This window comes from Phyllobates terribilis, unplaced genomic scaffold (genome assembly GCF_046119375.1).
Source record: "Phyllobates terribilis strain yellow unplaced genomic scaffold, ASM4611937v1 Scaffold_393__1_contigs__length_1774422, whole genome shotgun sequence".
NCBI classification, from domain to species: Eukaryota; Metazoa; Chordata; class Amphibia; order Anura; family Dendrobatidae; genus Phyllobates; species Phyllobates terribilis.
In genome coordinates this window covers 1,628,691-1,652,490 of record NW_027363153.1, presented here as the reverse complement: position 1 = coordinate 1,652,490, position 23,800 = coordinate 1,628,691, and the positions used below count along the sequence as shown (strand labels likewise).

The window sequence follows — 23,800 nt, the reverse complement described above, 5'->3', positions numbered from 1 at the left end:
GCATCACATTACATGGCAATGCAATGCACAGTTGCTGAAGTTGAACCAAAATGAGCTTGTAATCTGGCTTCTGCAACTTTGAACATGAAAAATCCAATGAGGAGAAGAAAAGCAAAGCCAAAGAGTCCATCCCAAAATCCGACAAACAAGCAAAATGAACAAAAAACATTGAATTCAATTCTTTCTGATTTTAGAAACTGCATTAAAGAAGGGGTGCACCAGTCCTGGAGATACTGCAATACCAGGTCAATGCGTGGAGTGGACAGAGCAAGCTCTTTTTCCATCTCCCTGTTCTAAAAATCCATTTAATATATGGTCCCCAGATAGGGGACGTATCAGATATTAAACTGATAAGAACAGATACTACACTTGATCTTAGCCAAAAGGCCGAGAAGCGATAACCAGAATTGGTTTCAAACTACGGAGCCACCCAAGGATCCTGAAAAGTCCATTTGTGGAGATGAGCTCCTGGACTCCCGTTAAGAAGACATGTTGTCAACCTCTAGATCCCTTACATGCCTGCACTTTTCGGCTTGCTGCTGCTGCAATCCACGCGTTTTAGATCTGCATAACTCCACCTCTTTAAACACAGCACCTTCACCCCCTGCTGTTCCCACCCGCCTCAACACCGTTGGAAGGGAGGAGAACCAATTAAGGCGGGGGTGGGGTGGAACGAGCAGCTGTCTACCCTTAGCAGGAGGGCTCCTGATTACATACCTCTCCTGCTGCTGCTGCTGCTGGCTGTCCAGCAGCAGACTGAAGGTGGCTGCTGCTGTGCACAGGTATATAAAGGCTCAGAGCCTATTATGACACGCGCAGCCAGCGTTCCATTGCCACATTCCATCTACTGCAGGCAGGATACCTGGCTGGCTGAATGTCGCTGAGAAGCTCACAGAGACCGCCATAAGCAACAGTTTAACAGAATGCCACAGACTAATCAACCAAACTTTTTGGGTTGGGTTCTCTTTTATAGTCTGCAGGCATTAAATGAAAGAAGTCAGTGTTCCAGCAGAAGGAGACAACGTTTCAGAAAAGGCATTGTAGCAAACCAAAAAAGAAATTTTAAGCGCAGCAGAGTAACCAGCGCACATACCTGTTAGCTCAGGTGAGTTTAAAAGGCTGCTGTTGATAACAAGGGCATTTCCTAAATAGATGGTGTGTGTGCAACAATATATTGAAAGGTCAATTATATTGTGCAGCTTATCTCACCACCTGTAGTTATTTAGGTGAAAGCTCCAAAATGCTTGCCTAATATGTCTGTTTATCCAAAAGGAAGTAAAAAGGGAGAGCTAGAAAGATAGCATTGCATCACATTACATGGCAATGCAATGCACAGTTGCTGAAGTTGAACCAAAATGAGCTTGTAACCTGGCTTCTGCAACTTTGAACATGAAAAATCCAATGAGGAGAAGAAAAGCAAAGCCAAAGAGTCCATCCCAAAATCCGACAAACAAGCAAAATGAACAAAAAACATTGAATTCAATTCTTTCTGATTTTAGAAACTGCATTAAAGAAGGGGTGCACCGGTCCTGGAGATACTGCAATACCAGGTCAATGCGTGGAGTGGACAGAGCAAGCTCTTTTTCCATCTCCCTGTTCTAAAAATCCATTTAATATATGGTCCCCAGATAGGGGACGTATCAGATATTAAACTGATAAGAACAGATACTACACTTGATCTTAGCCAAAAGGCCGAGAAGCGATAACCAGAATTGGTTTCAAACTACGGAGCCACCCAAGGATCCTGAAAAGTCCATTTGTGGAGATGAGCTCCTGGACTCCCGTTAAGAAGACATGTTGTCAACCTCTAGATCCCTTACATGCCTGCACTTTTCGGCTTGCTGCTGCTGCAATCCACGCGTTTTAGATCTGCATAACTCCACCTCTTTAAACACAGCACCTTCACCCCCTGCTGTTCCCACCCGCCTCAACACCGTTGGAAGGGAGGAGAACCAATTAAGGCGAGGGGTGGGGTGGAACGAGCAGCTGTCTACCCTTAGCAGGAGGGCTCCTGATTACATACCTCTCCTGCTGCTGCTGCTGCTGGCTGTCCAGCAGCAGACTGAAGGTGGCTGCTGCTGTGCACAGGTATATAAAGGCTCAGAGCCTATTATGACACGCGCAGCCAGCGTTCCATTGCCACATTCCATCTACTGCAGGCAGGATACCTGGCTGGCTGAATGTCGCTGAGAAGCTCACAGAGACCGCCATAAGCAACAGTTTAACAGAATGCCACAGACTAATCAACCAAACTTTTTGGGTTGGGTTCTCTTTTATAGTCTGCAGGCATTAAATGAAAGAAGTCAGTGTTCCAGCAGAAGGAGACAACGTTTCAGAAAAGGCATTGTAGCAAACCAAAAAAGAAATTTTAAGCGCAGCAGAGTAACCAGCGCACATACCTGTTAGCTCAGGTGAGTTTAAAAGGCTGCTGTTGATAACAAGGGCATTTGCTAAATAGATGGTGTGTGTGCAACAATATACTGAAAGGTCAATTATATTGTGCAGCTTATCTCACCACCTGTAGTTATTTAGGTGAAAGCTCCAAAATGCTTGCCTAATATGTCTGTTTATCCAAAAGGAAGTAAAAAGGGAGAGCTAGAAAGATAGCATTGCATCACATTACATGGCAATGCAATGCACAGTTGCTGAAGTTGAACCAAAATGAGCTTGTAATCTGGCTTCTGCAACTTTGAACATGAAAAATCCAATGAGGAGAAGAAAAGCAAAGCCAAAGAGTCCATCCCAAAATCTGACAAACAAGCAAAATGAACAAAAAACATTGAATTCAATTCTTTCTGATTTTAGAAACTGCATTAAAGAAGGGGTGCACCGGTCCTGGAGATACTGCAATACCAGGTCAATGCGTGGAGTGGACAGAGCAAGCTCTTTTTCCATCTCCCTGTTCTAAAAATCCATTTAATATATGGTCCCCAGATAGGGGACGTATCAGATATTAAACTGATAAGAACAGATACTACACTTGATCTTAGCCAAAAGGCCGAGAAGCGATAACCAGAATTGGTTTCAAACTACGGAGCCACCCAAGGATCCTGAAAAGTCCATTTGTGGAGATGAGCTTCTGGACTCCCGTTAAGAAGACATGTTGTCAACCTCTAGATCCCTTACATGCCTGCACTTTTCGGCTTGCTGCTGCTGCAATCCACGCGTTTTAGATCTGCATAACTCCACCTCTTTAAACACAGCACCTTCACCCCCTGCTGTTCCCACCCGCCTCAACACCGTTGGAAGGGAGGAGAACCAATTAAGGCGGGGGGTGGGGTGGAACGAGCAGCTGTCTACCCTTAGCAGGAGGGCTCCTGATTACATACCTCTCCTGCTGCTGCTGCTGCTGCTGGCTGTCCAGCAGCAGACTGAAGGTGGCTGCTGCTGTGCACAGGTATATAAAGGCTCAGAGCCTATTATGACACGCGCAGCCAGCGTTCCATTGCCACATTCCATCTACTGCAGGCAGGATACCTGGCTGGCTGAATGTCGCTGAGAAGCTCACAGAGACCGCCATAAGCAACAGTTTAACAGAATGCCACAGACTAATCAACCAAACTTTTTGGGTTGGGTTCTCTTTTATAGTCTGCAGGCATTAAATGAAAGAAGTCAGTGTTCCAGCAGAAGGAGACAACGTTTCAGAAAAGGCATTGTAGCAAACCAAAAAAGAAATTTTAAGCGCAGCAGAGTAACCAGCGCACATACCTGTTAGCTCAGGTGAGTTTAAAAGGCTGCTGTTGATAACAAGGGCATTTGCTAAATAGATGGTGTGTGTGCAACAATATACTGAAAGGTCAATTATATTGTGCAGCTTATCTCACCACCTGTAGTTATTTAGGTGAAAGCTCCAAAATGCTTGCCTAATATGTCTGTTTATCCAAAAGGAAGTAAAAAGGGAGAGCTAGAAAGATAGCATTGCATCACATTACATGGCAATGCAATGCACAGTTGCTGAAGTTGAACCAAAATGAGCTTGTAATCTGGCTTCTGCAACTTTGAACATGAAAAATCCAATGAGGAGAAGAAAAGCAAAGCCAAAGAGTCCATCCCAAAATCCGACAAACAAGCAAAATGAACAAAAAACATTGAATTCAATTCTTTCTGATTTTAGAAACTGCATTAAAGAAGGGGTGCACCGGTCCTGGAGATACTGCAATACCAGGTCAATGCGTGGAGTGGACAGAGCAAGCTCTTTTTCCATCTCCCTGTTCTAAAAATCCATTTAATATATGGTCCCCAGATAGGGGACGTATCAGATATTAAACTGATAAGAACAGATACTACACTTGATCTTAGCCAAAAGGCCGAGAAGCGATAACCAGAATTGGTTTCAAACTACGGAGCCACCCAAGGATCCTGAAAAGTCCATTTGTGGAGATGAGCTCCTGGACTCCCGTTAAGAAGACATGTTGTCAACCTCTAGATCCCTTACATGCCTGCACTTTTTGGCTTGCTGCTGCTGCAATCCACGCGTTTTAGATCTGCATAACTCCACCTCTTTAAACACAGCACCTTCACCCCCTGCTGTTCCCACCCGCCTCAACACCGTTGGAAGGGAGGAGAACCAATTAAGGCGGGGGGTGGGGTGGAACGAGCAGCTGTCTACCCTTAGCAGGAGGGCTCCTGATTACATACCTCTCCTGCTGCTGCTGCTGCTGGCTGTCCAGCAGCAGACTGAAGGTGGCTGCTGCTGTGCACAGGTATATAAAGGCTCAGAGCCTATTATGACACGCGCAGCCAGCGTTCCATTGCCACATTCCATCTACTGCAGGCAGGATACCTGGCTGGCTGAATGTCGCTGAGAAGCTCACAGAGACCGCCATAAGCAACAGTTTAACAGAATGCCACAGACTAATCAACCAAACTTTTTGGGTTGGGTTCTCTTTTATAGTCTGCAGGCATTAAATGAAAGAAGTCAGTGTTCCAGCAGAAGGAGACAACGTTTCAGAAAAGGCATTGTAGCAAACCAAAAAAGAAATTTTAAGCGCAGCAGAGTAACCAGTGCACATACCTGTTAGCTCAGGTGAGTTTAAAAGGCTGCTGTTGATAACAAGGGCATTTGCTAAATAGATGGTGTGTGTGCAACAATATACTGAAAGGTCAATTATATTGTGCAGCTTATCTCACCACCTGTAGTTATTTAGGTGAAAGCTCCAAAATGCTTGCCTAATATGTCTGTTTATCCAAAAGGAAGTAAAAAGGGAGAGCTAGAAAGATAGCATTGCATCACATTACATGGCAATGCAATGCACAGTTGCTGAAGTTGAACCAAAATGAGCTTGTAATCTGGCTTCTGCAACTTTGAACATGAAAAATCCAATGAGGAGAAGAAAAGCAAAGCCAAAGAGTCCATCCCAAAATCCGACAAACAAGCAAAATGAACAAAAAACATTGAATTCAATTCTTTCTGATTTTAGAAACTGCATTAAAGAAGGGGTGCACCGGTCCTGGAGATACTGCAATACCAGGTCAATGCGTGGAGTGGACAGAGCAAGCTCTTTTTCCATCTCCCTGTTCTAAAAATCCATTTAATATATGGTCCCCAGATAGGGGACGTATCAGATATTAAACTGATAAGAACAGATACTACACTTGATCTTAGCCAAAAGGCCGAGAAGCGATAACCAGAATTGGTTTCAAACTACGGAGCCACCCAAGGATCCTGAAAAGTCCATTTGTGGAGATGAGCTCCTGGACTCCCGTTAAGAAGACATGTTGTCAACCTCTAGATCCCTTACATGCCTGCACTTTTCGGCTTGCTGCTGCTGCAATCCACGCGTTTTAGATCTGCATAACTCCACCTCTTTAAACACAGCACCTTCACCCCCTGCTGTTCCCACCCGCCTCAACACCGTTGGAAGGGAGGAGAACCAATTAAGGCGGGGGGTGGGGTGGAACGAGCAGCTGTCTACCCTTAGCAGGAGGGCTCCTGATTACATACCTCTCCTGCTGCTGCTGCTGGCTGTCCAGCAGCAGATTGAAGGTGGCTGCTGCTGTGCACAGGTATATAAAGGCTCAGAGCCTATTATGACACGCGCAGCCAGCGTTCCATTGCCACATTCCATCTACTGCAGGCAGGATACCTGGCTGGCTGAATGTCGCTGAGAAGCTCACAGAGACCGCCATAAGCAACAGTTTAACAGAATGCCACAGACTAATCAACCAAACTTTTTGGGTTGGGTTCTCTTTTATAGTCTGCAGGCATTAAATGAAAGAAGTCAGTGTTCCAGCAGAAGGAGACAACGTTTCAGAAAAGGCATTGTAGCAAACCAAAAAAGAAATTTTAAGCGCAGCAGAGTAACCAGCGCACATACCTGTTAGCTCAGGTGAGTTTAAAAGGCTGCTGTTGATAACAAGGGCATTTGCTAAATAGATGGTGTGTGTGCAACAATATACTGAAAGGTCAATTATATTGTGCAGCTTATCTCACCACCTGTAGTTATTTAGGTGAAAGCTCCAAAATGCTTGCCTAATATGTCTGTTTATCCAAAAGGAAGTAAAAAGGGAGAGCTAGAAAGATAGCATTGCATCACATTACATGGCAATGCAATGCACAGTTGCTGAAGTTGAACCAAAATGAGCTTGTAATCTGGCTTCTGCAACTTTGAACATGAAAAATCCAATGAGGAGAAGAAAAGCAAAGCCAAAGAGTCCATCCCAAAATCCGACAAACAAGCAAAATGAACAAAAAACATTGAATTCAATTCTTTCTGATTTTAGAAACTGCATTAAAGAAGGGGTGCACCGGTCCTGGAGATACTGCAATACCAGGTCAATGCGTGGAGTGGACAGAGCAAGCTCTTTTTCCATCTCCCTGTTCTAAAAATCCATTTAATATATGGTCCCCAGATAGGGGACATATCAGATATTAAACTGATAAGAACAGATACTACACTTGATCTTAGCCAAAAGGCCGAGAAGCGATAACCAGAATTGGTTTCAAACTACGGAGCCACCCAAGGATCCTGAAAAGTCCATTTGTGGAGATGAGCTCCTGGACTCCCGTTAAGAAGACATGTTGTCAACCTCTAGATCCCTTACATGCCTGCACTTTTCGGCTTGCTGCTGCTGCAATCCACGCGTTTTAGATCTGCATAACTCCACCTCTTTAAACACAGCACCTTCACCCCCTGCTGTTCCCACCCGCCTCAACACCGTTGGAAGGGAGGAGAACCAATTAAGGCGGGGGGTGGGGTGGAACGAGCAGCTGTCTACCCTTAGCAGGAGGGCTCCTGATTACATACCTCTCCTGCTGCTGCTGCTGCTGGCTGTCCAGCAGCAGACTGAAGGTGGCTGCTGCTGTGCACAGGTATATAAAGGCTCAGAGCCTATTATGACACGCGCAGCCAGCGTTCCATTGCCACATTCCATCTACTGCAGGCAGGATACCTGGCTGGCTGAATGTCGCTGAGAAGCTCACAGAGACCGCCATAAGCAACAGTTTAACAGAATGCCACAGACTAATCAACCAAACTTTTTGGGTTGGGTTCTCTTTTATAGTCTGCAGGCATTAAATGAAAGAAGTCAGTGTTCCAGCAGAAGGAGACAACGTTTCAGAAAAGGCATTGTAGCAAACCAAAAAAGAAATTTTAAGCGCAGCAGAGTAACCAGCGCACATACCTGTTAGCTCAGGTGAGTTTAAAAGGCTGCTGTTGATAACAAGGGCATTTGCTAAATAGATGGTGTGTGTGCAACAATATACTGAAAGGTCAATTATATTGTGCAGCTTATCTCACCACCTGTAGTTATTTAGGTGAAAGCTCCAAAATGCTTGCCTAATATGTCTGTTTATCCAAAAGGAAGTAAAAAGGGAGAGCTAGAAAGATAGCATTGCATCACATTACATGGCAATGCAATGCACAGTTGCTGAAGTTGAACCAAAATGAGCTTGTAATCTGGCTTCTGCAACTTTGAACATGAAAAATCCAATGAGGAGAAGAAAAGCAAAGCCAAAGAGTCCATCCCAAAATCCGACAAACAAGCAAAATGAACAAAAAACATTGAATTCAATTCTTTCTGATTTTAGAAACTGCATTAAAGAAGGGGTGCACCGGTCCTGGAGACACTGCAATACCAGGTCAATGCGTGGAGTGGACAGAGCAAGCTCTTTTTCCATCTCCCTGTTCTAAAAATCCATTTAATATATGGTCCCCAGATAGGGGACGTATCAGATATTAAACTGATAAGAACAGATACTACACTTGATCTTAGCCAAAAGGCCGAGAAGCGATAACCAGAATTGGTTTCAAACTACGGAGCCACCCAAGGATCCTGAAAAGTCCATTTGTGGAGATGAGCTCCTGGACTCCCGTTAAGAAGACATGTTGTCAACCTCTAGATCCCTTACATGCCTGCACTTTTCGGCTTGCTGCTGCTGCAATCCACGCGTTTTAGATCTGCATAACTCCACCTCTTTAAACACAGCACCTTCACCCCCTGCTGTTCCCACCCGCCTCAACACCGTTGGAAGGGAGGAGAACCAATTAAGGCGGGGGGTGGGGTGGAACGAGCAGCTGTCTACCCTTAGCAGGAGGGCTCCTGATTACATACCTCTCCTGCTGCTGCTGCTGCTGGCTGTCCAGCAGCAGACTGAAGGTGGCTGCTGCTGTGCACAGGTATATAAAGGCTCAGAGCCTATTATGACACGCGCAGCCAGCGTTCCATTGCCACATTCCATCTACTGCAGGCAGGATACCTGGCTGGCTGAATGTCGCTGAGAAGCTCACAGAGACCGCCATAAGCAACAGTTTAACAGAATGCCACAGACTAATCAACCAAACTTTTTGGGTTGGGTTCTCTTTTATAGTCTGCAGGCATTAAATGAAAGAAGTCAGTGTTCCAGCAGAAGGAGACAACGTTTCAGAAAAGGCATTGTAGCAAACCAAAAAAGAAATTTTAAGCGCAGCAGAGTAACCAGCGCACATACCTGTTAGCTCAGGTGAGTTTAAAAGGCTGCTGTTGATAACAAGGGCATTTGCTAAATAGATGGTGTGTGTGCAACAATATACTGAAAGGTCAATTATATTGTGCAGCTTATCTCACCACCTGTAGTTATTTAGGTGAAAGCTCCAAAATGCTTGCCTAATATGTCTGTTTATCCAAAAGGAAGTAAAAAGGGAGAGCTAGAAAGATAGCATTGCATCACATTACATGGCAATGCAATGCACAGTTGCTGAAGTTGAACCAAAATGAGCTTGTAATCTGGCTTCTGCAACTTTGAACATGAAAAATCCAATGAGGAGAAGAAAAGCAAAGCCAAAGAGTCCATCCCAAAATCCGACAAACAAGCAAAATGAACAAAAAAACATTGAATTCAATTCTTTCTGATTTTAGAAACTGCATTAAAGAAGGGGTGCACCGGTCCTGGAGATACTGCAATACCAGGTCAATGCGTGGAGTGGACAGAGCAAGCTCTTTTTCCATCTCCCTGTTCTAAAAATCCATTTAATATATGGTCCCCAGATAGGGGACGTATCAGATATTAAACTGATAAGAACAGATACTACACTTGATCTTAGCCAAAAGGCCGAGAAGCGATAACCAGAATTGGTTTCAAACTACGGAGCCACCCAAGGATCCTGAAAAGTCCATTTGTGGAGATGAGCTCCTGGACTCCCGTTAAGAAGACATGTTGTCAACCTCTAGATCCCTTACATGCCTGCACTTTTCGGCTTGCTGCTGCTGCAATCCACGCGTTTTAGATCTGCATAACTCCACCTCTTTAAACACAGCACCTTCACCCCCTGCTGTTCCCACCCGCCTCAACACCGTTGGAAGGGAGGAGAACCAATTAAGGCGGGGGGTGGGGTGGAACGAGCAGCTGTCTACCCTTAGCAGGAGGGCTCCTGATTACATACCTCTCCTGCTGCTGCTGGCTGTCCAGCAGCAGACTGAAGGTGGCTGCTGCTGTGCACAGGTATATAAAGGCTCAGAGCCTATTATGACACGCGCAGCCAGCGTTCCATTGCCACATTCCATCTACTGCAGGCAGGATACCTGGCTGGCTGAATGTCGCTGAGAAGCTCACAGAGACCGCCATAAGCAACAGTTTAACAGAATGCCACAGACTAATCAACCAAACTTTTTGGGTTGGGTTCTCTTTTATAGTCTGCAGGCATTAAATGAAAGAAGTCAGTGTTCCAGCAGAAGGAGACAACGTTTCAGAAAAGGCATTGTAGCAAACCAAAAAAGAAATTTTAAGCGCAGCAGAGTAACCAGCGCACATACCTGTTAGCTCAGGTGAGTTTAAAAGGCTGCTGTTAATAACAAGGGCATTTGCTAAATAGATGGTGTGTGTGCAACAATATACTGAAAGGTCAATTATATTGTGCAGCTTATCTCACCACCTGTAGTTATTTAGGTGAAAGCTCCAAAATGCTTGCCTAATATGTCTGTTTATCCAAAAGGAAGTAAAAAGGGAGAGCTAGAAAGATAGCATTGCATCACATTACATGGCAATGCAATGCACAGTTGCTGAAGTTGAACCAAAATGAGCTTGTAATCTGGCTTCTGCAACTTTGAACATGAAAAATCCAATGAGGAGAAGAAAAGCAAAGCCAAAGAGTCCATCCCAAAATCCGACAAACAAGCAAAATGAACAAAAAACATTGAATTCAATTCTTTCTGATTTTAGAAACTGCATTAAAGAAGGGGTGCACCGGTCCTGGAGATACTGCAATACCAGGTCAATGCGTGGAGTGGACAGAGCAAGCTCTTTTTCCATCTCCCTGTTCTAAAAATCCATTTAATATATGGTCCCCAGATAGGGGACGTATCAGATATTAAACTGATAAGAACAGATACTACACTTGATCTTAGCCAAAAGGCCGAGAAGCGATAACCAGAATTGGTTTCAAACTACGGAGCCACCCAAGGATCCTGAAAAGTCCATTTGTGGAGATGAGCTCCTGGACTCCCGTTAAGAAGACATGTTGTCAACCTCTAGATCCCTTACATGCCTGCACTTTTCGGCTTGCTGCTGCTGCAATCCACGCGTTTTAGATCTGCATAACTCCACCTCTTTAAACACAGCACCTTCACCCCCTGCTGTTCCCACCCGCCTCAACACCGTTGGAAGGGAGGAGAACCAATTAAGGCGGGGGGTGGGGTGGAACGAGCAGCTGTCTACCCTTAGCAGGAGGGCTCCTGATTACATACCTCTCCTGCTGCTGCTGGCTGTCCAGCAGCAGACTGAAGGTGGCTGCTGCTGTGCACAGGTATATAAAGGCTCAGAGCCTATTATGACACGCGCAGCCAGCGTTCCATTGCCACATTCCATCTACTGCAGGCAGGATACCTGGCTGGCTGAATGTCGCTGAGAAGCTCACAGAGACCGCCATAAGCAACAGTTTAACAGAATGCCACAGACTAATCAACCAAACTTTTTGGGTTGGGTTCTCTTTTATAGTCTGCAGGCATTAAATGAAAGAAGTCAGTGTTCCAGCAGAAGGAGACAACGTTTCAGAAAAGGCATTGTAGCAAACCAAAAAAGAAATTTTAAGCGCAGCAGAGTAACCAGCGCACATACCTGTTAGCTCAGGTGAGTTTAAAAGGCTGCTGTTAATAACAAGGGCATTTGCTAAATAGATGGTGTGTGTGCAACAATATACTGAAAGGTCAATTATATTGTGCAGCTTATCTCACCACCTGTAGTTATTTAGGTGAAAGCTCCAAAATGCTTGCCTAATATGTCTGTTTATCCAAAAGGAAGTAAAAAGGGAGAGCTAGAAAGATAGCATTGCATCACATTACATGGCAATGCAATGCACAGTTGCTGAAGTTGAACCAAAATGAGCTTGTAATCTGGCTTCTGCAACTTTGAACATGAAAAATCCAATGAGGAGAAGAAAAGCAAAGCCAAAGAGTCCATCCCAAAATCCGACAAACAAGCAAAATGAACAAAAAACATTGAATTCAATTCTTTCTGATTTTAGAAACTGCATTAAAGAAGGGGTGCACCGGTCCTGGAGATACTGCAATACCAGGTCAATGCGTGGAGTGGACAGAGCAAGCTCTTTTTCCATCTCCCTGTTCTAAAAATCCATTTAATATATGGTCCCCAGATAGGGGACGTATCAGATATTAAACTGATAAGAACAGATACTACACTTGATCTTAGCCAAAAGGCCGAGAAGCGATAACCAGAATTGGTTTCAAACTACGGAGCCACCCAAGGATCCTGAAAAGTCCATTTGTGGAGATGAGCTCCTGGACTCCCGTTAAGAAGACATGTTGTCAACCTCTAGATCCCTTACATGCCTGCACTTTTCGGCTTGCTGCTGCTGCAATCCACGCGTTTTAGATCTGCATAACTCCACCTCTTTAAACACAGCACCTTCACCCCCTGCTGTTCCCACCCGCCTCAACACCGTTGGAAGGGAGGAGAACCAATTAAGGCGGGGGGTGGGGTGGAACGAGCAGCTGTCTACCCTTAGCAGGAGGGCTCCTGATTACATACCTCTCCTGCTGCTGCTGCTGCTGGCTGTCCAGCAGCAGACTGAAGGTGGCTGCTGCTGTGCACAGGTATATAAAGGCTCAGAGCCTATTATGACACGCGCAGCCAGCGTTCCATTGCCACATTCCATCTACTGCAGGCAGGATACCTGGCTGGCTGAATGTCGCTGAGAAGCTCACAGAGACCGCCATAAGCAACAGTTTAACAGAATGCCACAGACTAATCAACCAAACTTTTTGGGTTGGGTTCTCTTTTATAGTCTGCAGGCATTAAATGAAAGAAGTCAGTGTTCCAGCAGAAGGAGACAACGTTTCAGAAAAGGCATTGTAGCAAACCAAAAAAGAAATTTTAAGCGCAGCAGAGTAACCAGCGCACATACCTGTTAGCTCAGGTGAGTTTAAAAGGCTGCTGTTGATAACAAGGGCATTTGCTAAATAGATGGTGTGTGTGCAACAATATATTGAAAGGTCAATTATATTGTGCAGCTTATCTCACCACCTGTAGTTATTTAGGTGAAAGCTCCAAAATGCTTGCCTAATATGTCTGTTTATCCAAAAGGAAGTAAAAAGGGAGAGCTAGAAAGATAGCATTGCATCACATTACATGGCAATGCAATGCACAGTTGCTGAAGTTGAACCAAAATGAGCTTGTAATCTGGCTTCTGCAACTTTGAACATGAAAAATCCAATGAGGAGAAGAAAAGCAAAGCCAAAGAGTCCATCCCAAAATCCGACAAACAAGCAAAATGAACAAAAAAACATTGAATTCAATTCTTTCTGATTTTAGAAACTGCATTAAAGAAGGGGTGCACCGGTCCTGGAGATACTGCAATACCAGGTCAATGCGTGGAGTGGACAGAGCAAGCTCTTTTTCCATCTCCCTGTTCTAAAAATCCATTTAATATATGGTCCCCAGATAGGGGACGTATCAGATATTAAACTGATAAGAACAGATACTACACTTGATCTTAGCCAAAAGGCCGAGAAGCGATAACCAGAATTGGTTTCAAACTACGGAGCCACCCAAGGATCCTGAAAAGTCCATTTGTGGAGATGAGCTCCTGGACTCCCGTTAAGAAGACATGTTGTCAACCTCTAGATCCCTTACATGCCTGCACTTTTCGGCTTGCTGCTGCTGCAATCCACGCGTTTTAGATCTGCATAACTCCACCTCTTTAAACACAGCACCTTCACCCCCTGCTGTTCCCACCCGCCTCAACACCGTTGGAAGGGAGGAGAACCAATTAAGGCGGGGGGTGGGGTGGAACGAGCAGCTGTCTACCCTTAGCAGGAGGGCTCCTGATTACATACCTCTCCTGCTGCTGCTGCTGCTGGCTGTCCAGCAGCAGACTGAAGGTGGCTGCTGCTGTGCACAGGTATATAAAGGCTCAGAGCCTATTATGACACGCGCAGCCAGCGTTCCATTGCCACATTCCATCTACTGCAGGCAGGATACCTGGCTGGCTGAATGTCGCTGAGAAGCTCACAGAGACCGCCATAAGCAACAGTTTAACAGAATGCCACAGACTAATCAACCAAACTTTTTGGGTTGGGTTCTCTTTTATAGTCTGCAGGCATTAAATGAAAGAAGTCAGTGTTCCAGCAGAAGGAGACAACGTTTCAGAAAAGGCATTGTAGCAAACCAAAAAAGAAATTTTAAGCGCAGCAGAGTAACCAGCGCACATACCTGTTAGCTCAGGTGAGTTTAAAAGGCTGCTGTTGATAACAAGGGCATTTGCTAAATAGATGGTGTGTGTGCAACAATATACTGAAAGGTCAATTATATTGTGCAGCTTATCTCACCACCTGTAGTTATTTAGGTGAAAGCTCCAAAATGCTTGCCTAATATGTCTGTTTATCCAAAAGGAAGTAAAAAGGGAGAGCTAGAAAGATAGCATTGCATCACATTACATGGCAATGCAATGCACAGTTGCTGAAGTTGAACCAAAATGAGCTTGTAATCTGGCTTCTGCAACTTTGAACATGAAAAATCCAATGAGGAGAAGAAAAGCAAAGCCAAAGAGTCCATCCCAAAATCCGACAAACAAGCAAAATGAACAAAAAACATTGAATTCAATTCTTTCTGATTTTAGAAACTGCATTAAAGAAGGGGTGCACCGGTCCTGGAGATACTGCAATACCAGGTCAATGCGTGGAGTGGACAGAGCAAGCTCTTTTTCCATCTCCCTGTTCTAAAAATCCATTTAATATATGGTCCCCAGATAGGGGACGTATCAGATATTAAACTGATAAGAACAGATTTTTTTTTTTTTTTTTTTTTTCCCATGTCAGATTGGCTGTGCTTTATCAAATTGGCTCATGCAAGCTTGTATGATAGGCAACCTCTCATCATATCATGGATTTTTTATTTTTTTTTTTTTATAAAATTTTTTAAAGGATTTTGAATTGAACCAAAAAGGAACTACAACAAAATTACTTATTCTATTTGTACTTTACAAGAAATCTCCATTTCTTGAACTTCCATATTCCTTCTGCATCAATAATATTTCCACACTTTTTATCCCATAGATAGATCACATACATCCTTGACAGAATCAACTTTAAACACTCATTTACCGACATTGTTTTCCTTTTAAACACTAACAAGTTTCTTGCATCCCATAAACTTTCTATCACACACACTGTCAAAAGCCACAGAACTCTGTCTTTGAACCTACTACAAGCACCCATACCGAACATTGCAACCTTCCAATTTACATACGTCACTCCTGCCAGTTCATTACATAGACTTCCCATACCTTTCCACACATCATATGCAAAATCACAATCCCATACCAAGTGTCTAATATACTCTTTTGCACCACATCCATCTCTCGGACATACTTCTGTCCTGATCAAATCACGCCTCTTTTGTACCTCCCTCACAGGCAAAATGTCATGCAACATCATCCATGCAATGTCTTTCTGTCTATTTGACATACCTTGTGTTCCTAATTTCTTCCACATATCAGATACATCCTCACCTCTCAACCCCACAATGTTACAAACAATCTCTCTATCTCGCACCTTCATGATCACTTTTTTCTTATTCCTAAACTCATTCATACCTACAGACAGCAAATCAAACTTTCTGATGAATTTCTCTACAATTTCATACCATACAGGACAATTAAAAGCAACCGGCACTGTGGCATCTCTCTGAAACCAATTCAAACCATAAAACATCCAACCAGCAGAATACTTCATCATGCAAGCACATTTATTATCCTTCCCCAAACATACCACAATCATTTTCACGTAACTCACACCTAAAAAGAACTCAACATTTGGAAAATCTAGGCCACCATTCACACATATCTTATAAACATGCTCTCTCTTCAACTTCTCCATACGACTTCCCCAAAGGAAGTTAAAGATTATTTTCTCTGTTTTTCTGATCTTCCTAGATGCAGCGGGGTACACATTTGCCACAAACAACAGGATCGGCAATACTACTGCTTTGATGATTAACACCTTACCTGTCAAAGTTAGTTCCCTCATCCTCCAAAAGTTCAACTTCTGCTCCATTCTCTTCCCACAATCATCCCAGCTTTCATTTCCCTTTAGATTTTCATTAAATTTAATCCCTAATACCTTAATTGCCCCTTCCTCACACGTTACCTCATCCATCTTGATGTTGTTATCTCCAAAGCATTTAAAGGAGCATTTTCCCCAATTTACTCTAAACGCTGAGGCACTACAAAACATGCTTAACATTAATCTGGCCCTATTCATTGCAGCCATGTTTTCATTCACTATCACCACATCATCCATATATCCCAAAATTCTCACATCTTTTCCTCCACTCCCAGGAATCAGCACACCTCTCATGACCTTATCTTTCCTTACCATATACAAAAAAACCTCAATCACACTTATAAACAGAATAGGGGACATGGGACACCCCTGCCGCACTCCAGACTTAACCCAAACCTTATCACTCAACCACCCGTTCACCAGAAACTCACTTGACACATTACAGTACAGACTTCTCACACAACTCACAAAATTTCTAGAAAACCCCATCCTCGCCAAAACATTAAACATGAAAAAATGCGACACTCTGTCAAAAGCCTTCTCAAAATCTACTGAAAACAACATACATTTCTGTTTGCGACTCAAACAATCACCAATCACATCCCTCAACAAAATCAAGTTGTCATTCATACTCCTACCAGGTATTGAACACACTTGATCCTCTCCGATCACACGATCAATTACATTACGCATCCTATTTGCGAGTAATTTGCTGAAAACTTTATAATCCACATTCAAAAGGGTAATAGGCCTCCAATTTCCCAAATCCTTTCGATCACCCTTCTTGTGAATCAGAACAACTACCCCTTCTCTCATAGATTCACTCAAAACATTATTCTGAAAAATATACCGACATACCTCAAGTAAGTCTTTACCCAAAGTATCCCATTCTTTCATATACAACTCTACAGGCAAACCATCTTTTCCAGGAGTCTTATTTTTACTTGCAGACATCACCACCATCTTCACTTCATCTAGTACAATCTCATCATCCAGCAGCTCACCCTCATCCTCACTCAAATGTCCTTCCAATTTTCCCAACACATCATTCATCATCCCCTCATCAATCCATTTTGACCCATACAACTCCTTGTAAAACAATTCAACCTCTTTCATCACCTCCTTCCCCTTGACATACACACCATTCACATTCTTCACCTCATCCATATCCACTTTCTTCCCAAACACTTTTTTGAAAAAGAACCTAGTACATTTTTCATTTTTTTCCAAATGCTCAATTTTGGACCTGTAAATGATTTCTTTGCCCTTCTCATTAATAAAGTTTTTAATATCATTTCTCACCTGACACATCAAATCATCCACTTCAATTCCAATCATTCTTAGTTTCCTCAGCCACTCTAACTTCATACTTAACTCATTAAATTTCTTCCTGTTATTGGCTCCTTTCCTCTTTCCCCATTTCTTGAAGAAAAAACTTATTTCCTTCTTCATCCAGTCCCACCATTCCAGCACATTCACAAAATCCCTCTTCCGATCCTTCCACTTCACATACATCCTTCTGAAATCTTTCATAATCCTGTGATCCTCTAACAACCGCACATTTAGTTTCCACACACCTCTTCCATATGCAAAGGAAACTGTATCTTCCAAAAGTGCTCTCATACACACATGATCCGAAAAAATAACGTCATCCTGCTGGAACTTTTTACAAACAATATGATTAGAGAAAAGAATACGATCAATCCTCGATTCAATGCCCCCCCTATCTGCTTTATATGTGGCAGGAGGAGGTTTTCCCAACATTATCTCAGCAGCATCAACAAAAGAGAAATCCTCTATTAGATTTTTTAACTTTTTCCCAGTGACATCCACCTTTTCTCCTTCCGTCACACAATTAAAATCCCCAACACAAACAATGGGTATTTTCCCAGAAAGAAAAAAACACATCTTTTCAAAAAGCTCCAGCCTTTCTTCTTTTCCTACTGGGGCATACATATTAAGTATTTTAAATCTCCACCCTCTACAGTTTATTTCACATACCAAACACCTCCCAGCCTCCACAACTGTGTAAGATTCTATTTCCAACCCCCTATTCCCCAATAAAATCCCAACCCCACTGTTTTTATTTTCAACAGACCCCGACCAGACACATTGGCCTTGCGGCCACACGTTGTCGTCCAGAGATTCAGAAATCCCACATTCCTGTAAGCAATAAATATCTGCATGTAAATTTTTTAGAAAATCTAAAATCATAGTTCTTCTTGGTACTGATTTAATTTGTCTAACATTTAGTGACAGGATTGCCACTTGAGCAGCTTGGGAACCCATCTCTCAATTTGGTGAGGCAGGTCACGACAGCATGCCCATTTGTTCTTCATCCTAGTCCTTCTGGAGGGGGTACGCCGGATATGCAGACGGTGTAGCCCGCTCCTTCCCCTAAAAAAGGTTCATTTTGGGGATCAAGGGCTGTAGGGTACACTCTCATGGGGCTAATGCTTCCTACACTTAAAGGGGAAGGATTCCTCCTTTGTTTTTTTGGCGTGGATAACTCTTCCTCTTCTGAGTCCGCCTGTCTTCTGGATGTATGGTCCCCCTGACCACATTCCCTCTCTGGGTCTGATGGACTCTCATCCCACTTTATAATTGGTGTTTTGGATAAGCTGGATTCCACATCTTCTTCACCTCCCATAGTAACTGCCATATTTGGCACATCAGCCTCTGCCTCCTGCACGGAGCTCACTTCCATACAGTCAGTTACTTCAGTCTGATGTTTATTTACTGCATGAACTCTGCTGCTTCCTTGAGTGTTTTGTGTGACTCTCAACCTAGTTGCCTCTGCTATAACCTCTGCACGCTGTCTGCATTTATCATCTTCTGCAAGTCTCCTCCTCTCCTCCACCTCCTCACTGGTCATCTCATCCAGCTCATCCTGTATAAACTCCGGCTGGGGAAGATCCACATTTCTCTGTGCAACACCCGCATAAGTTTTAGGTCTCAAATTACAGTCTTTGAAAGCGTGACCTTTCTCTCCACAGAGATTGCAGACTATCACATTTGTGCACTGGTTGCTAGAGTGGCCGACTTGGTTACATTTCCTGCACACATGCTCTGCAATAGAGGTACAGTCTGTTTGAGTATGTCCGTATCTCCAGCAATGTCTGCAGAATCTGGGTGCATTGGGAAAAAAGAGGTAGCCTCTCTCCCTGCCTATGGAGAAATTTGATGGAGGGTAATGAATTCCTCCAGGCTCATCCAGGCTCTCATGAAACTTCACCACAAACTTATATTTGCCTGACCAGAGCCCTGCTTCATTCAGTACTTTCACAGCAGGTTTGATAACTGTACAGTGCTTCCTCAAGAATATGTAAATCAGCTCCAGGGGCACATGGGGATTATACATAAACAGAGTAAGAGGCAACTCACCAGCAGAGTATAGGATAGTGAAAGTGAGTCCAGACAGCTCCTCCCTCTGCTTATTCATCTTCAGACAGGCATAGAAGTTGTTACAGGAAAACATTGTAGAAAAAACCAGGGTGAATTTGCATCTTGACTGCTGCAGGCAGAGGATTTCTTCTTTCTTCACCTCCAGTATTCCAAAAAGGACATCATTAACCACATGTCTCAGTGTGAATTTATCTTCATCCACGGCATCAAAATCGATCCGGATTCCATATTTTACCCGGGCTTCTCCGGGTTCCGCGAAGCGAATAACCGCCATTATCGCAGCTCGTTTCCTCTCACCTCCCTCCCAAAAGCAGCAAGCAGCATAAGCTGCTAGGCTAAGAGGGAGACACACAAGGATCCTCTCAGGCAAGACACTTGATCTTAGCCAAAAGGCCGAGAAGCGATAACCAGAATTGGTTTCAAACTACGGAGCCACCCAAGGATCCTGAAAAGTCCATTTGTGGAGATGAGCTCCTGGACTCCCGTTAAGAAGACATGTTGTCAACCTCTAGATCCCTTACATGCCTGCACTTTTCGGCTTGCTGCTGCTGCAATCCACGCGTTTTAGATCTGCATAACTCCACCTCTTTAAACACAGCACCTTCACCCCCTGCTGTTCCCACCCGCCTCAACACCGTTGGAAGGGAGGAGAACCAATTAAGGCGGGGGGTGGGGTGGAACGAGCAGCTGTCTACCCTTAGCAGGAGGGCTCCTGATTACATACCTCTCCTGCTGCTGCTGCTGCTGGCTGTCCAGCAGCAGACTGAAGGTGGCTGCTGCTGTGCACAGGTATATAAAGGCTCAGAGCCTATTATGACACGCGCAGCCAGCGTTCCATTGCCACATTCCATCTACTGCAGGCAGGATACCTGGCTGGCTGAATGTCGCTGAGAAGCTCACAGAGACCGCCATAAGCAACAGTTTAACAGAATGCCACAGACTAATCAACCAAACTTTTTGGGTTGGGTTCTCTTTTATAGTCTGCAGGCATTAAATGAAAGAAGTCAGTGTTCCAGCAGAAGGAGACAACGTTTCAGAAAAGGCATTGTAGCAAACCAAAAAAGAAATTTTAAGCGCAGCAGAGTAACCAGCGCACATACCTGTTAGCTCAGGTGAGTTTAAAAGGCTGCTGTTGATAACAAGGGCATTTGCTAAATAGATGGTGTGTGTGCAACAATATACTGAAAGGTCAATTATATTGTGCAGCTTATCTCACCACCTGTAGTTATTTAGGTGAAAGCTCCAAAATGCTTGCCTAATATGTCTGTTTATCCAAAAGGAAGTAAAAAGGGAGAGCTAGAAAGATAGCATTGCATCACATTACATGGCAATGCAATGCACAGTTGCTGAAGTTGAACCAAAATGAGCTTGTAATCTGGCTTCTGCAACTTTGAACATGAAAAATCCAATGAGGAGAAGAAAAGCAAAGCCAAAGAGTCCATCCCAAAATCCGACAAACAAGCAAAATGAACAAAAAACATTGAATTCAATTCTTTCTGATTTTAGAAACTGCATTAAAGAAGGGGTGCACCGGTCCTGGAGACACTGCAATACCAGGTCAATGCGTGGAGTGGACAGAGCAAGCTCTTTTTCCATCTCCCTGTTCTAAAAATCCATTTAATATATGGTCCCCAGATAGGGGACGTATCAGATATTAAACTGATAAGAACAGATACTACACTTGATCTTAGCCAAAAGGCCGAGAAGCGATAACCAGAATTGGTTTCAAACTACGGAGCCACCCAAGGATCCTGAAAAGTCCATTTGTGGAGATGAGCTCCTGGACTCCCGTTAAGAAGACATGTTGTCAACCTCTAGATCCCTTACATGCCTGCACTTTTCGGCTTGCTGCTGCTGCAATCCACGCGTTTTAGATCTGCATAACTCCACCTCTTTAAACACAGCACCTTCACCCCCTGCTGTTCCCACCCGCCTCAACACCGTTGGAAGGGAGGAGAACCAATTAAGGCGGGGGGTGGGGTGGAACGAGCAGCTGTCTACCCTTAGCAGGAGGGCTCCTGATTACATACCTCTCCTGCTGCTGCTGCTGCTGGCTGTCCAGCAGCAGACTGAAGGTGGCTGCTGCTGTGCACAGGTATATAAAGGCTCAGAGCCTATTATGACACGCGCAGCCAGCGTTCCATTGCCACATTCCATCTACTGCAGGCAGGATACCTGGCTGGCTGAATGTCGCTGAGAAGCTCACAGAGACCGCCATAAGCAACAGTTTAACAGAATGCCACAGACTAATCAACCAAACTTTTTGGGTTGGGTTCTCTTTTATAGTCTGCAGGCATTAAATGAAAGAAGTCAGTGTTCCAGCAGAAGGAGACAACGTTTCAGAAAAGGCATTGTAGCAAACCAAAAAAGAAATTTTAAGCGCAGCAGAGTAACCAGCGCACATACCTGTTAGCTCAGGTGAGTTTAAAAGGCTGCTGTTGATAACAAGGGCATTTGCTAAATAGATGGTGTGTGTGCAACAATATACTGAAAGGTCAATTATATTGTGCAGCTTATCTCACCACCTGTAGTTATTTAGGTGAAAGCTCCAAAATGCTTGCCTAATATGTCTGTTTATCCAAAAGGAAGTAAAAAGGGAGAGCTAGAAAGATAGCATTGCATCACATTACATGGCAATGCAATGCACAGTTGCTGAAGTTGAACCAAAATGAGCTTGTAATCTGGCTTCTGCAACTTTGAACATGAAAAATCCAATGAGGAGAAGAAAAGCAAAGCCAAAGAGTCCATCCCAAAATCCGACAAACAAGCAAAATGAACAAAAAAACATTGAATTCAATTCTTTCTGATTTTAGAAACTGCATTAAAGAAGGGGTGCACCGGTCCTGGAGATACTGCAATACCAGGTCAATGCGTGGAGTGGACAGAGCAAGCTCTTTTTCCATCTCCCTGTTCTAAAAATCCATTTAATATATGGTCCCCAGATAGGGGACGTATCAGATATTAAACTGATAAGAACAGATACTACACTTGATCTTAGCCAAAAGGCTGAGAAGCGATAACCAGAATTGGTTTCAAACTACGGAGCCACCCAAGGATCCTGAAAAGTCCATTTGTGGAGATGAGCTCCTGGACTCCCGTTAAGAAGACATGTTGTCAACCTCTAGATCCCTTACATGCCTGCACTTTTCGGCTTGCTGCTGCTGCAATCCACGCGTTTTAGATCTGCATAACTCCACCTTTTTAAACACAGCACCTTCACCCCCTGCTGTTCCCACCCGCCTCAACACCGTTGGAAGGGAGGAGAACCAATTAAGGCGGGGGGTGGGGTGGAACGAGCAGCTGTCTACCCTTAGCAGGAGGGCTCCTGATTACATACCTCTCCTGCTGCTGCTGCTGCTGGCTGTCCAGCAGCAGACTGAAGGTGGCTGCTGCTGTGCACAGGTATATAAAGGCTCAGAGCCTATTATGACACGCGCAGCCAGCGTTCCATTGCCACATTCCATCTACTGCAGGCAGGATACCTGGCTGGCTGAATGTCGCTGAGAAGCTCACAGAGACCGCCATAAGCAACAGTTTAACAGAATGCCACAGACTAATCAACCAAACTTTTTGGGTTGGGTTCTCTTTTATAGTCTGCAGGCATTAAATGAAAGAAGTCAGTGTTCCAGCAGAAGGAGACAACGTTTCAGAAAAGGCATTGTAGCAAACCAAAAAAGAAATTTTAAGCGCAGCAGAGTAACCAGCGCACATACCTGTTAGCTCAGGTGAGTTTAAAAGGCTGCTGTTGATAACAAGGGCATTTGCTAAATAGATGGTGTGTGTGCAACAATATACTGAAAGGTCAATTATATTGTGCAGCTTATCTCACCACCTGTAGTTATTTAGGTGAAAGCTCCAAAATGCTTGCCTAATATGTCTGTTTATCCAAAAGGAAGTAAAAAGGGAGAGCTAGAAAGATAGCATTGCATCACATTACATGGCAATGCAATGCACAGTTGCTGAAGTTGAACCAAAATGAGCTTGTAATCTGGCTTCTGCAACTTTGAACATGAAAAATCCAATGAGGAGAAGAAAAGCAAAGCCAAAGAGTCCATCCCAAAATCCGACAAACAAGCAAAATGAACAAAAAACATTGAATTCAATTCTTTCTGATTTTAGAAACTGCATTAAAGAAGGGGTGCACCGGTCCTGGAGATACTGCAATACCAGGTCAATGCGTGGAGTGGACAGAGCAAGCTCTTTTTCCATCTCCCTGTTCTAAAAATCCATTTAATATATGGTCCCCAGATAGGGGACGTATCAGATATTAAACTGATAAGAACAGATACTACACTTGATCTTAGCCAAAAGGCCGAGAAGCGATAACCAGAATTGGTTTCAAACTACGGAGCCACCCAAGGATCCTGAAAAGTCCATTTGTGGAGATGAGCTCCTGGACTCC

At 43.9% G+C, this 23,800-nt stretch overlaps 15 non-coding genes across 15 annotated transcripts; all 15 read right to left on the bottom strand.

The window, feature by feature from the left end:
• Nucleotides 1–208: 208 nt before the first annotated feature.
• Nucleotides 209–399, bottom strand: LOC141225039 (U2 spliceosomal RNA). Its single transcript, XR_012292365.1, has one exon. It is a non-coding gene; the product is annotated as a U2 spliceosomal RNA (small nuclear RNA).
• A 1,114-nt stretch (nt 400–1,513) lies between these two features.
• Nucleotides 1,514–1,704, bottom strand: LOC141224985 (U2 spliceosomal RNA). The gene has a single exon (XR_012292314.1). It is a non-coding gene; the product is annotated as a U2 spliceosomal RNA (small nuclear RNA).
• Nucleotides 1,705–2,819: 1,115 nt separating this feature from the next.
• LOC141224984 (U2 spliceosomal RNA) lies at nt 2,820–3,010 on the bottom strand. The gene has a single exon (XR_012292313.1). It is a non-coding gene; the product is annotated as a U2 spliceosomal RNA (small nuclear RNA).
• A 1,118-nt stretch (nt 3,011–4,128) lies between these two features.
• LOC141224983 (U2 spliceosomal RNA) lies at nt 4,129–4,319 on the bottom strand. The gene has a single exon (XR_012292312.1). It is a non-coding gene; the product is annotated as a U2 spliceosomal RNA (small nuclear RNA).
• A 1,115-nt stretch (nt 4,320–5,434) lies between these two features.
• Nucleotides 5,435–5,625, bottom strand: LOC141224981 (U2 spliceosomal RNA). Its single transcript, XR_012292310.1, has one exon. It is a non-coding gene; the product is annotated as a U2 spliceosomal RNA (small nuclear RNA).
• A 1,112-nt stretch (nt 5,626–6,737) lies between these two features.
• Nucleotides 6,738–6,928, bottom strand: LOC141224527 (U2 spliceosomal RNA). Its single transcript, XR_012291919.1, has one exon. It is a non-coding gene; the product is annotated as a U2 spliceosomal RNA (small nuclear RNA).
• A 1,115-nt stretch (nt 6,929–8,043) lies between these two features.
• On the bottom strand, nt 8,044–8,234 carry LOC141225038 (U2 spliceosomal RNA). Its single transcript, XR_012292364.1, has one exon. It is a non-coding gene; the product is annotated as a U2 spliceosomal RNA (small nuclear RNA).
• A 1,116-nt stretch (nt 8,235–9,350) lies between these two features.
• On the bottom strand, nt 9,351–9,541 carry LOC141224980 (U2 spliceosomal RNA). Its single transcript, XR_012292309.1, has one exon. It is a non-coding gene; the product is annotated as a U2 spliceosomal RNA (small nuclear RNA).
• Nucleotides 9,542–10,650: 1,109 nt separating this feature from the next.
• Nucleotides 10,651–10,841, bottom strand: LOC141224979 (U2 spliceosomal RNA). Its single transcript, XR_012292308.1, has one exon. It is a non-coding gene; the product is annotated as a U2 spliceosomal RNA (small nuclear RNA).
• Nucleotides 10,842–11,950: 1,109 nt separating this feature from the next.
• On the bottom strand, nt 11,951–12,141 carry LOC141224978 (U2 spliceosomal RNA). Its single transcript, XR_012292307.1, has one exon. It is a non-coding gene; the product is annotated as a U2 spliceosomal RNA (small nuclear RNA).
• A 1,116-nt stretch (nt 12,142–13,257) lies between these two features.
• On the bottom strand, nt 13,258–13,448 carry LOC141224977 (U2 spliceosomal RNA). Its single transcript, XR_012292306.1, has one exon. It is a non-coding gene; the product is annotated as a U2 spliceosomal RNA (small nuclear RNA).
• Nucleotides 13,449–14,563: 1,115 nt separating this feature from the next.
• Nucleotides 14,564–14,750, bottom strand: LOC141224511 (U2 spliceosomal RNA). The gene has a single exon (XR_012291912.1). It is a non-coding gene; the product is annotated as a U2 spliceosomal RNA (small nuclear RNA).
• Nucleotides 14,751–20,918: 6,168 nt separating this feature from the next.
• Nucleotides 20,919–21,109, bottom strand: LOC141225037 (U2 spliceosomal RNA). The gene has a single exon (XR_012292363.1). It is a non-coding gene; the product is annotated as a U2 spliceosomal RNA (small nuclear RNA).
• Nucleotides 21,110–22,225: 1,116 nt separating this feature from the next.
• Nucleotides 22,226–22,416, bottom strand: LOC141225036 (U2 spliceosomal RNA). The gene has a single exon (XR_012292362.1). It is a non-coding gene; the product is annotated as a U2 spliceosomal RNA (small nuclear RNA).
• A 1,115-nt stretch (nt 22,417–23,531) lies between these two features.
• On the bottom strand, nt 23,532–23,722 carry LOC141224976 (U2 spliceosomal RNA). Its single transcript, XR_012292305.1, has one exon. It is a non-coding gene; the product is annotated as a U2 spliceosomal RNA (small nuclear RNA).
• Nucleotides 23,723–23,800: the final 78 nt, after the last annotated feature.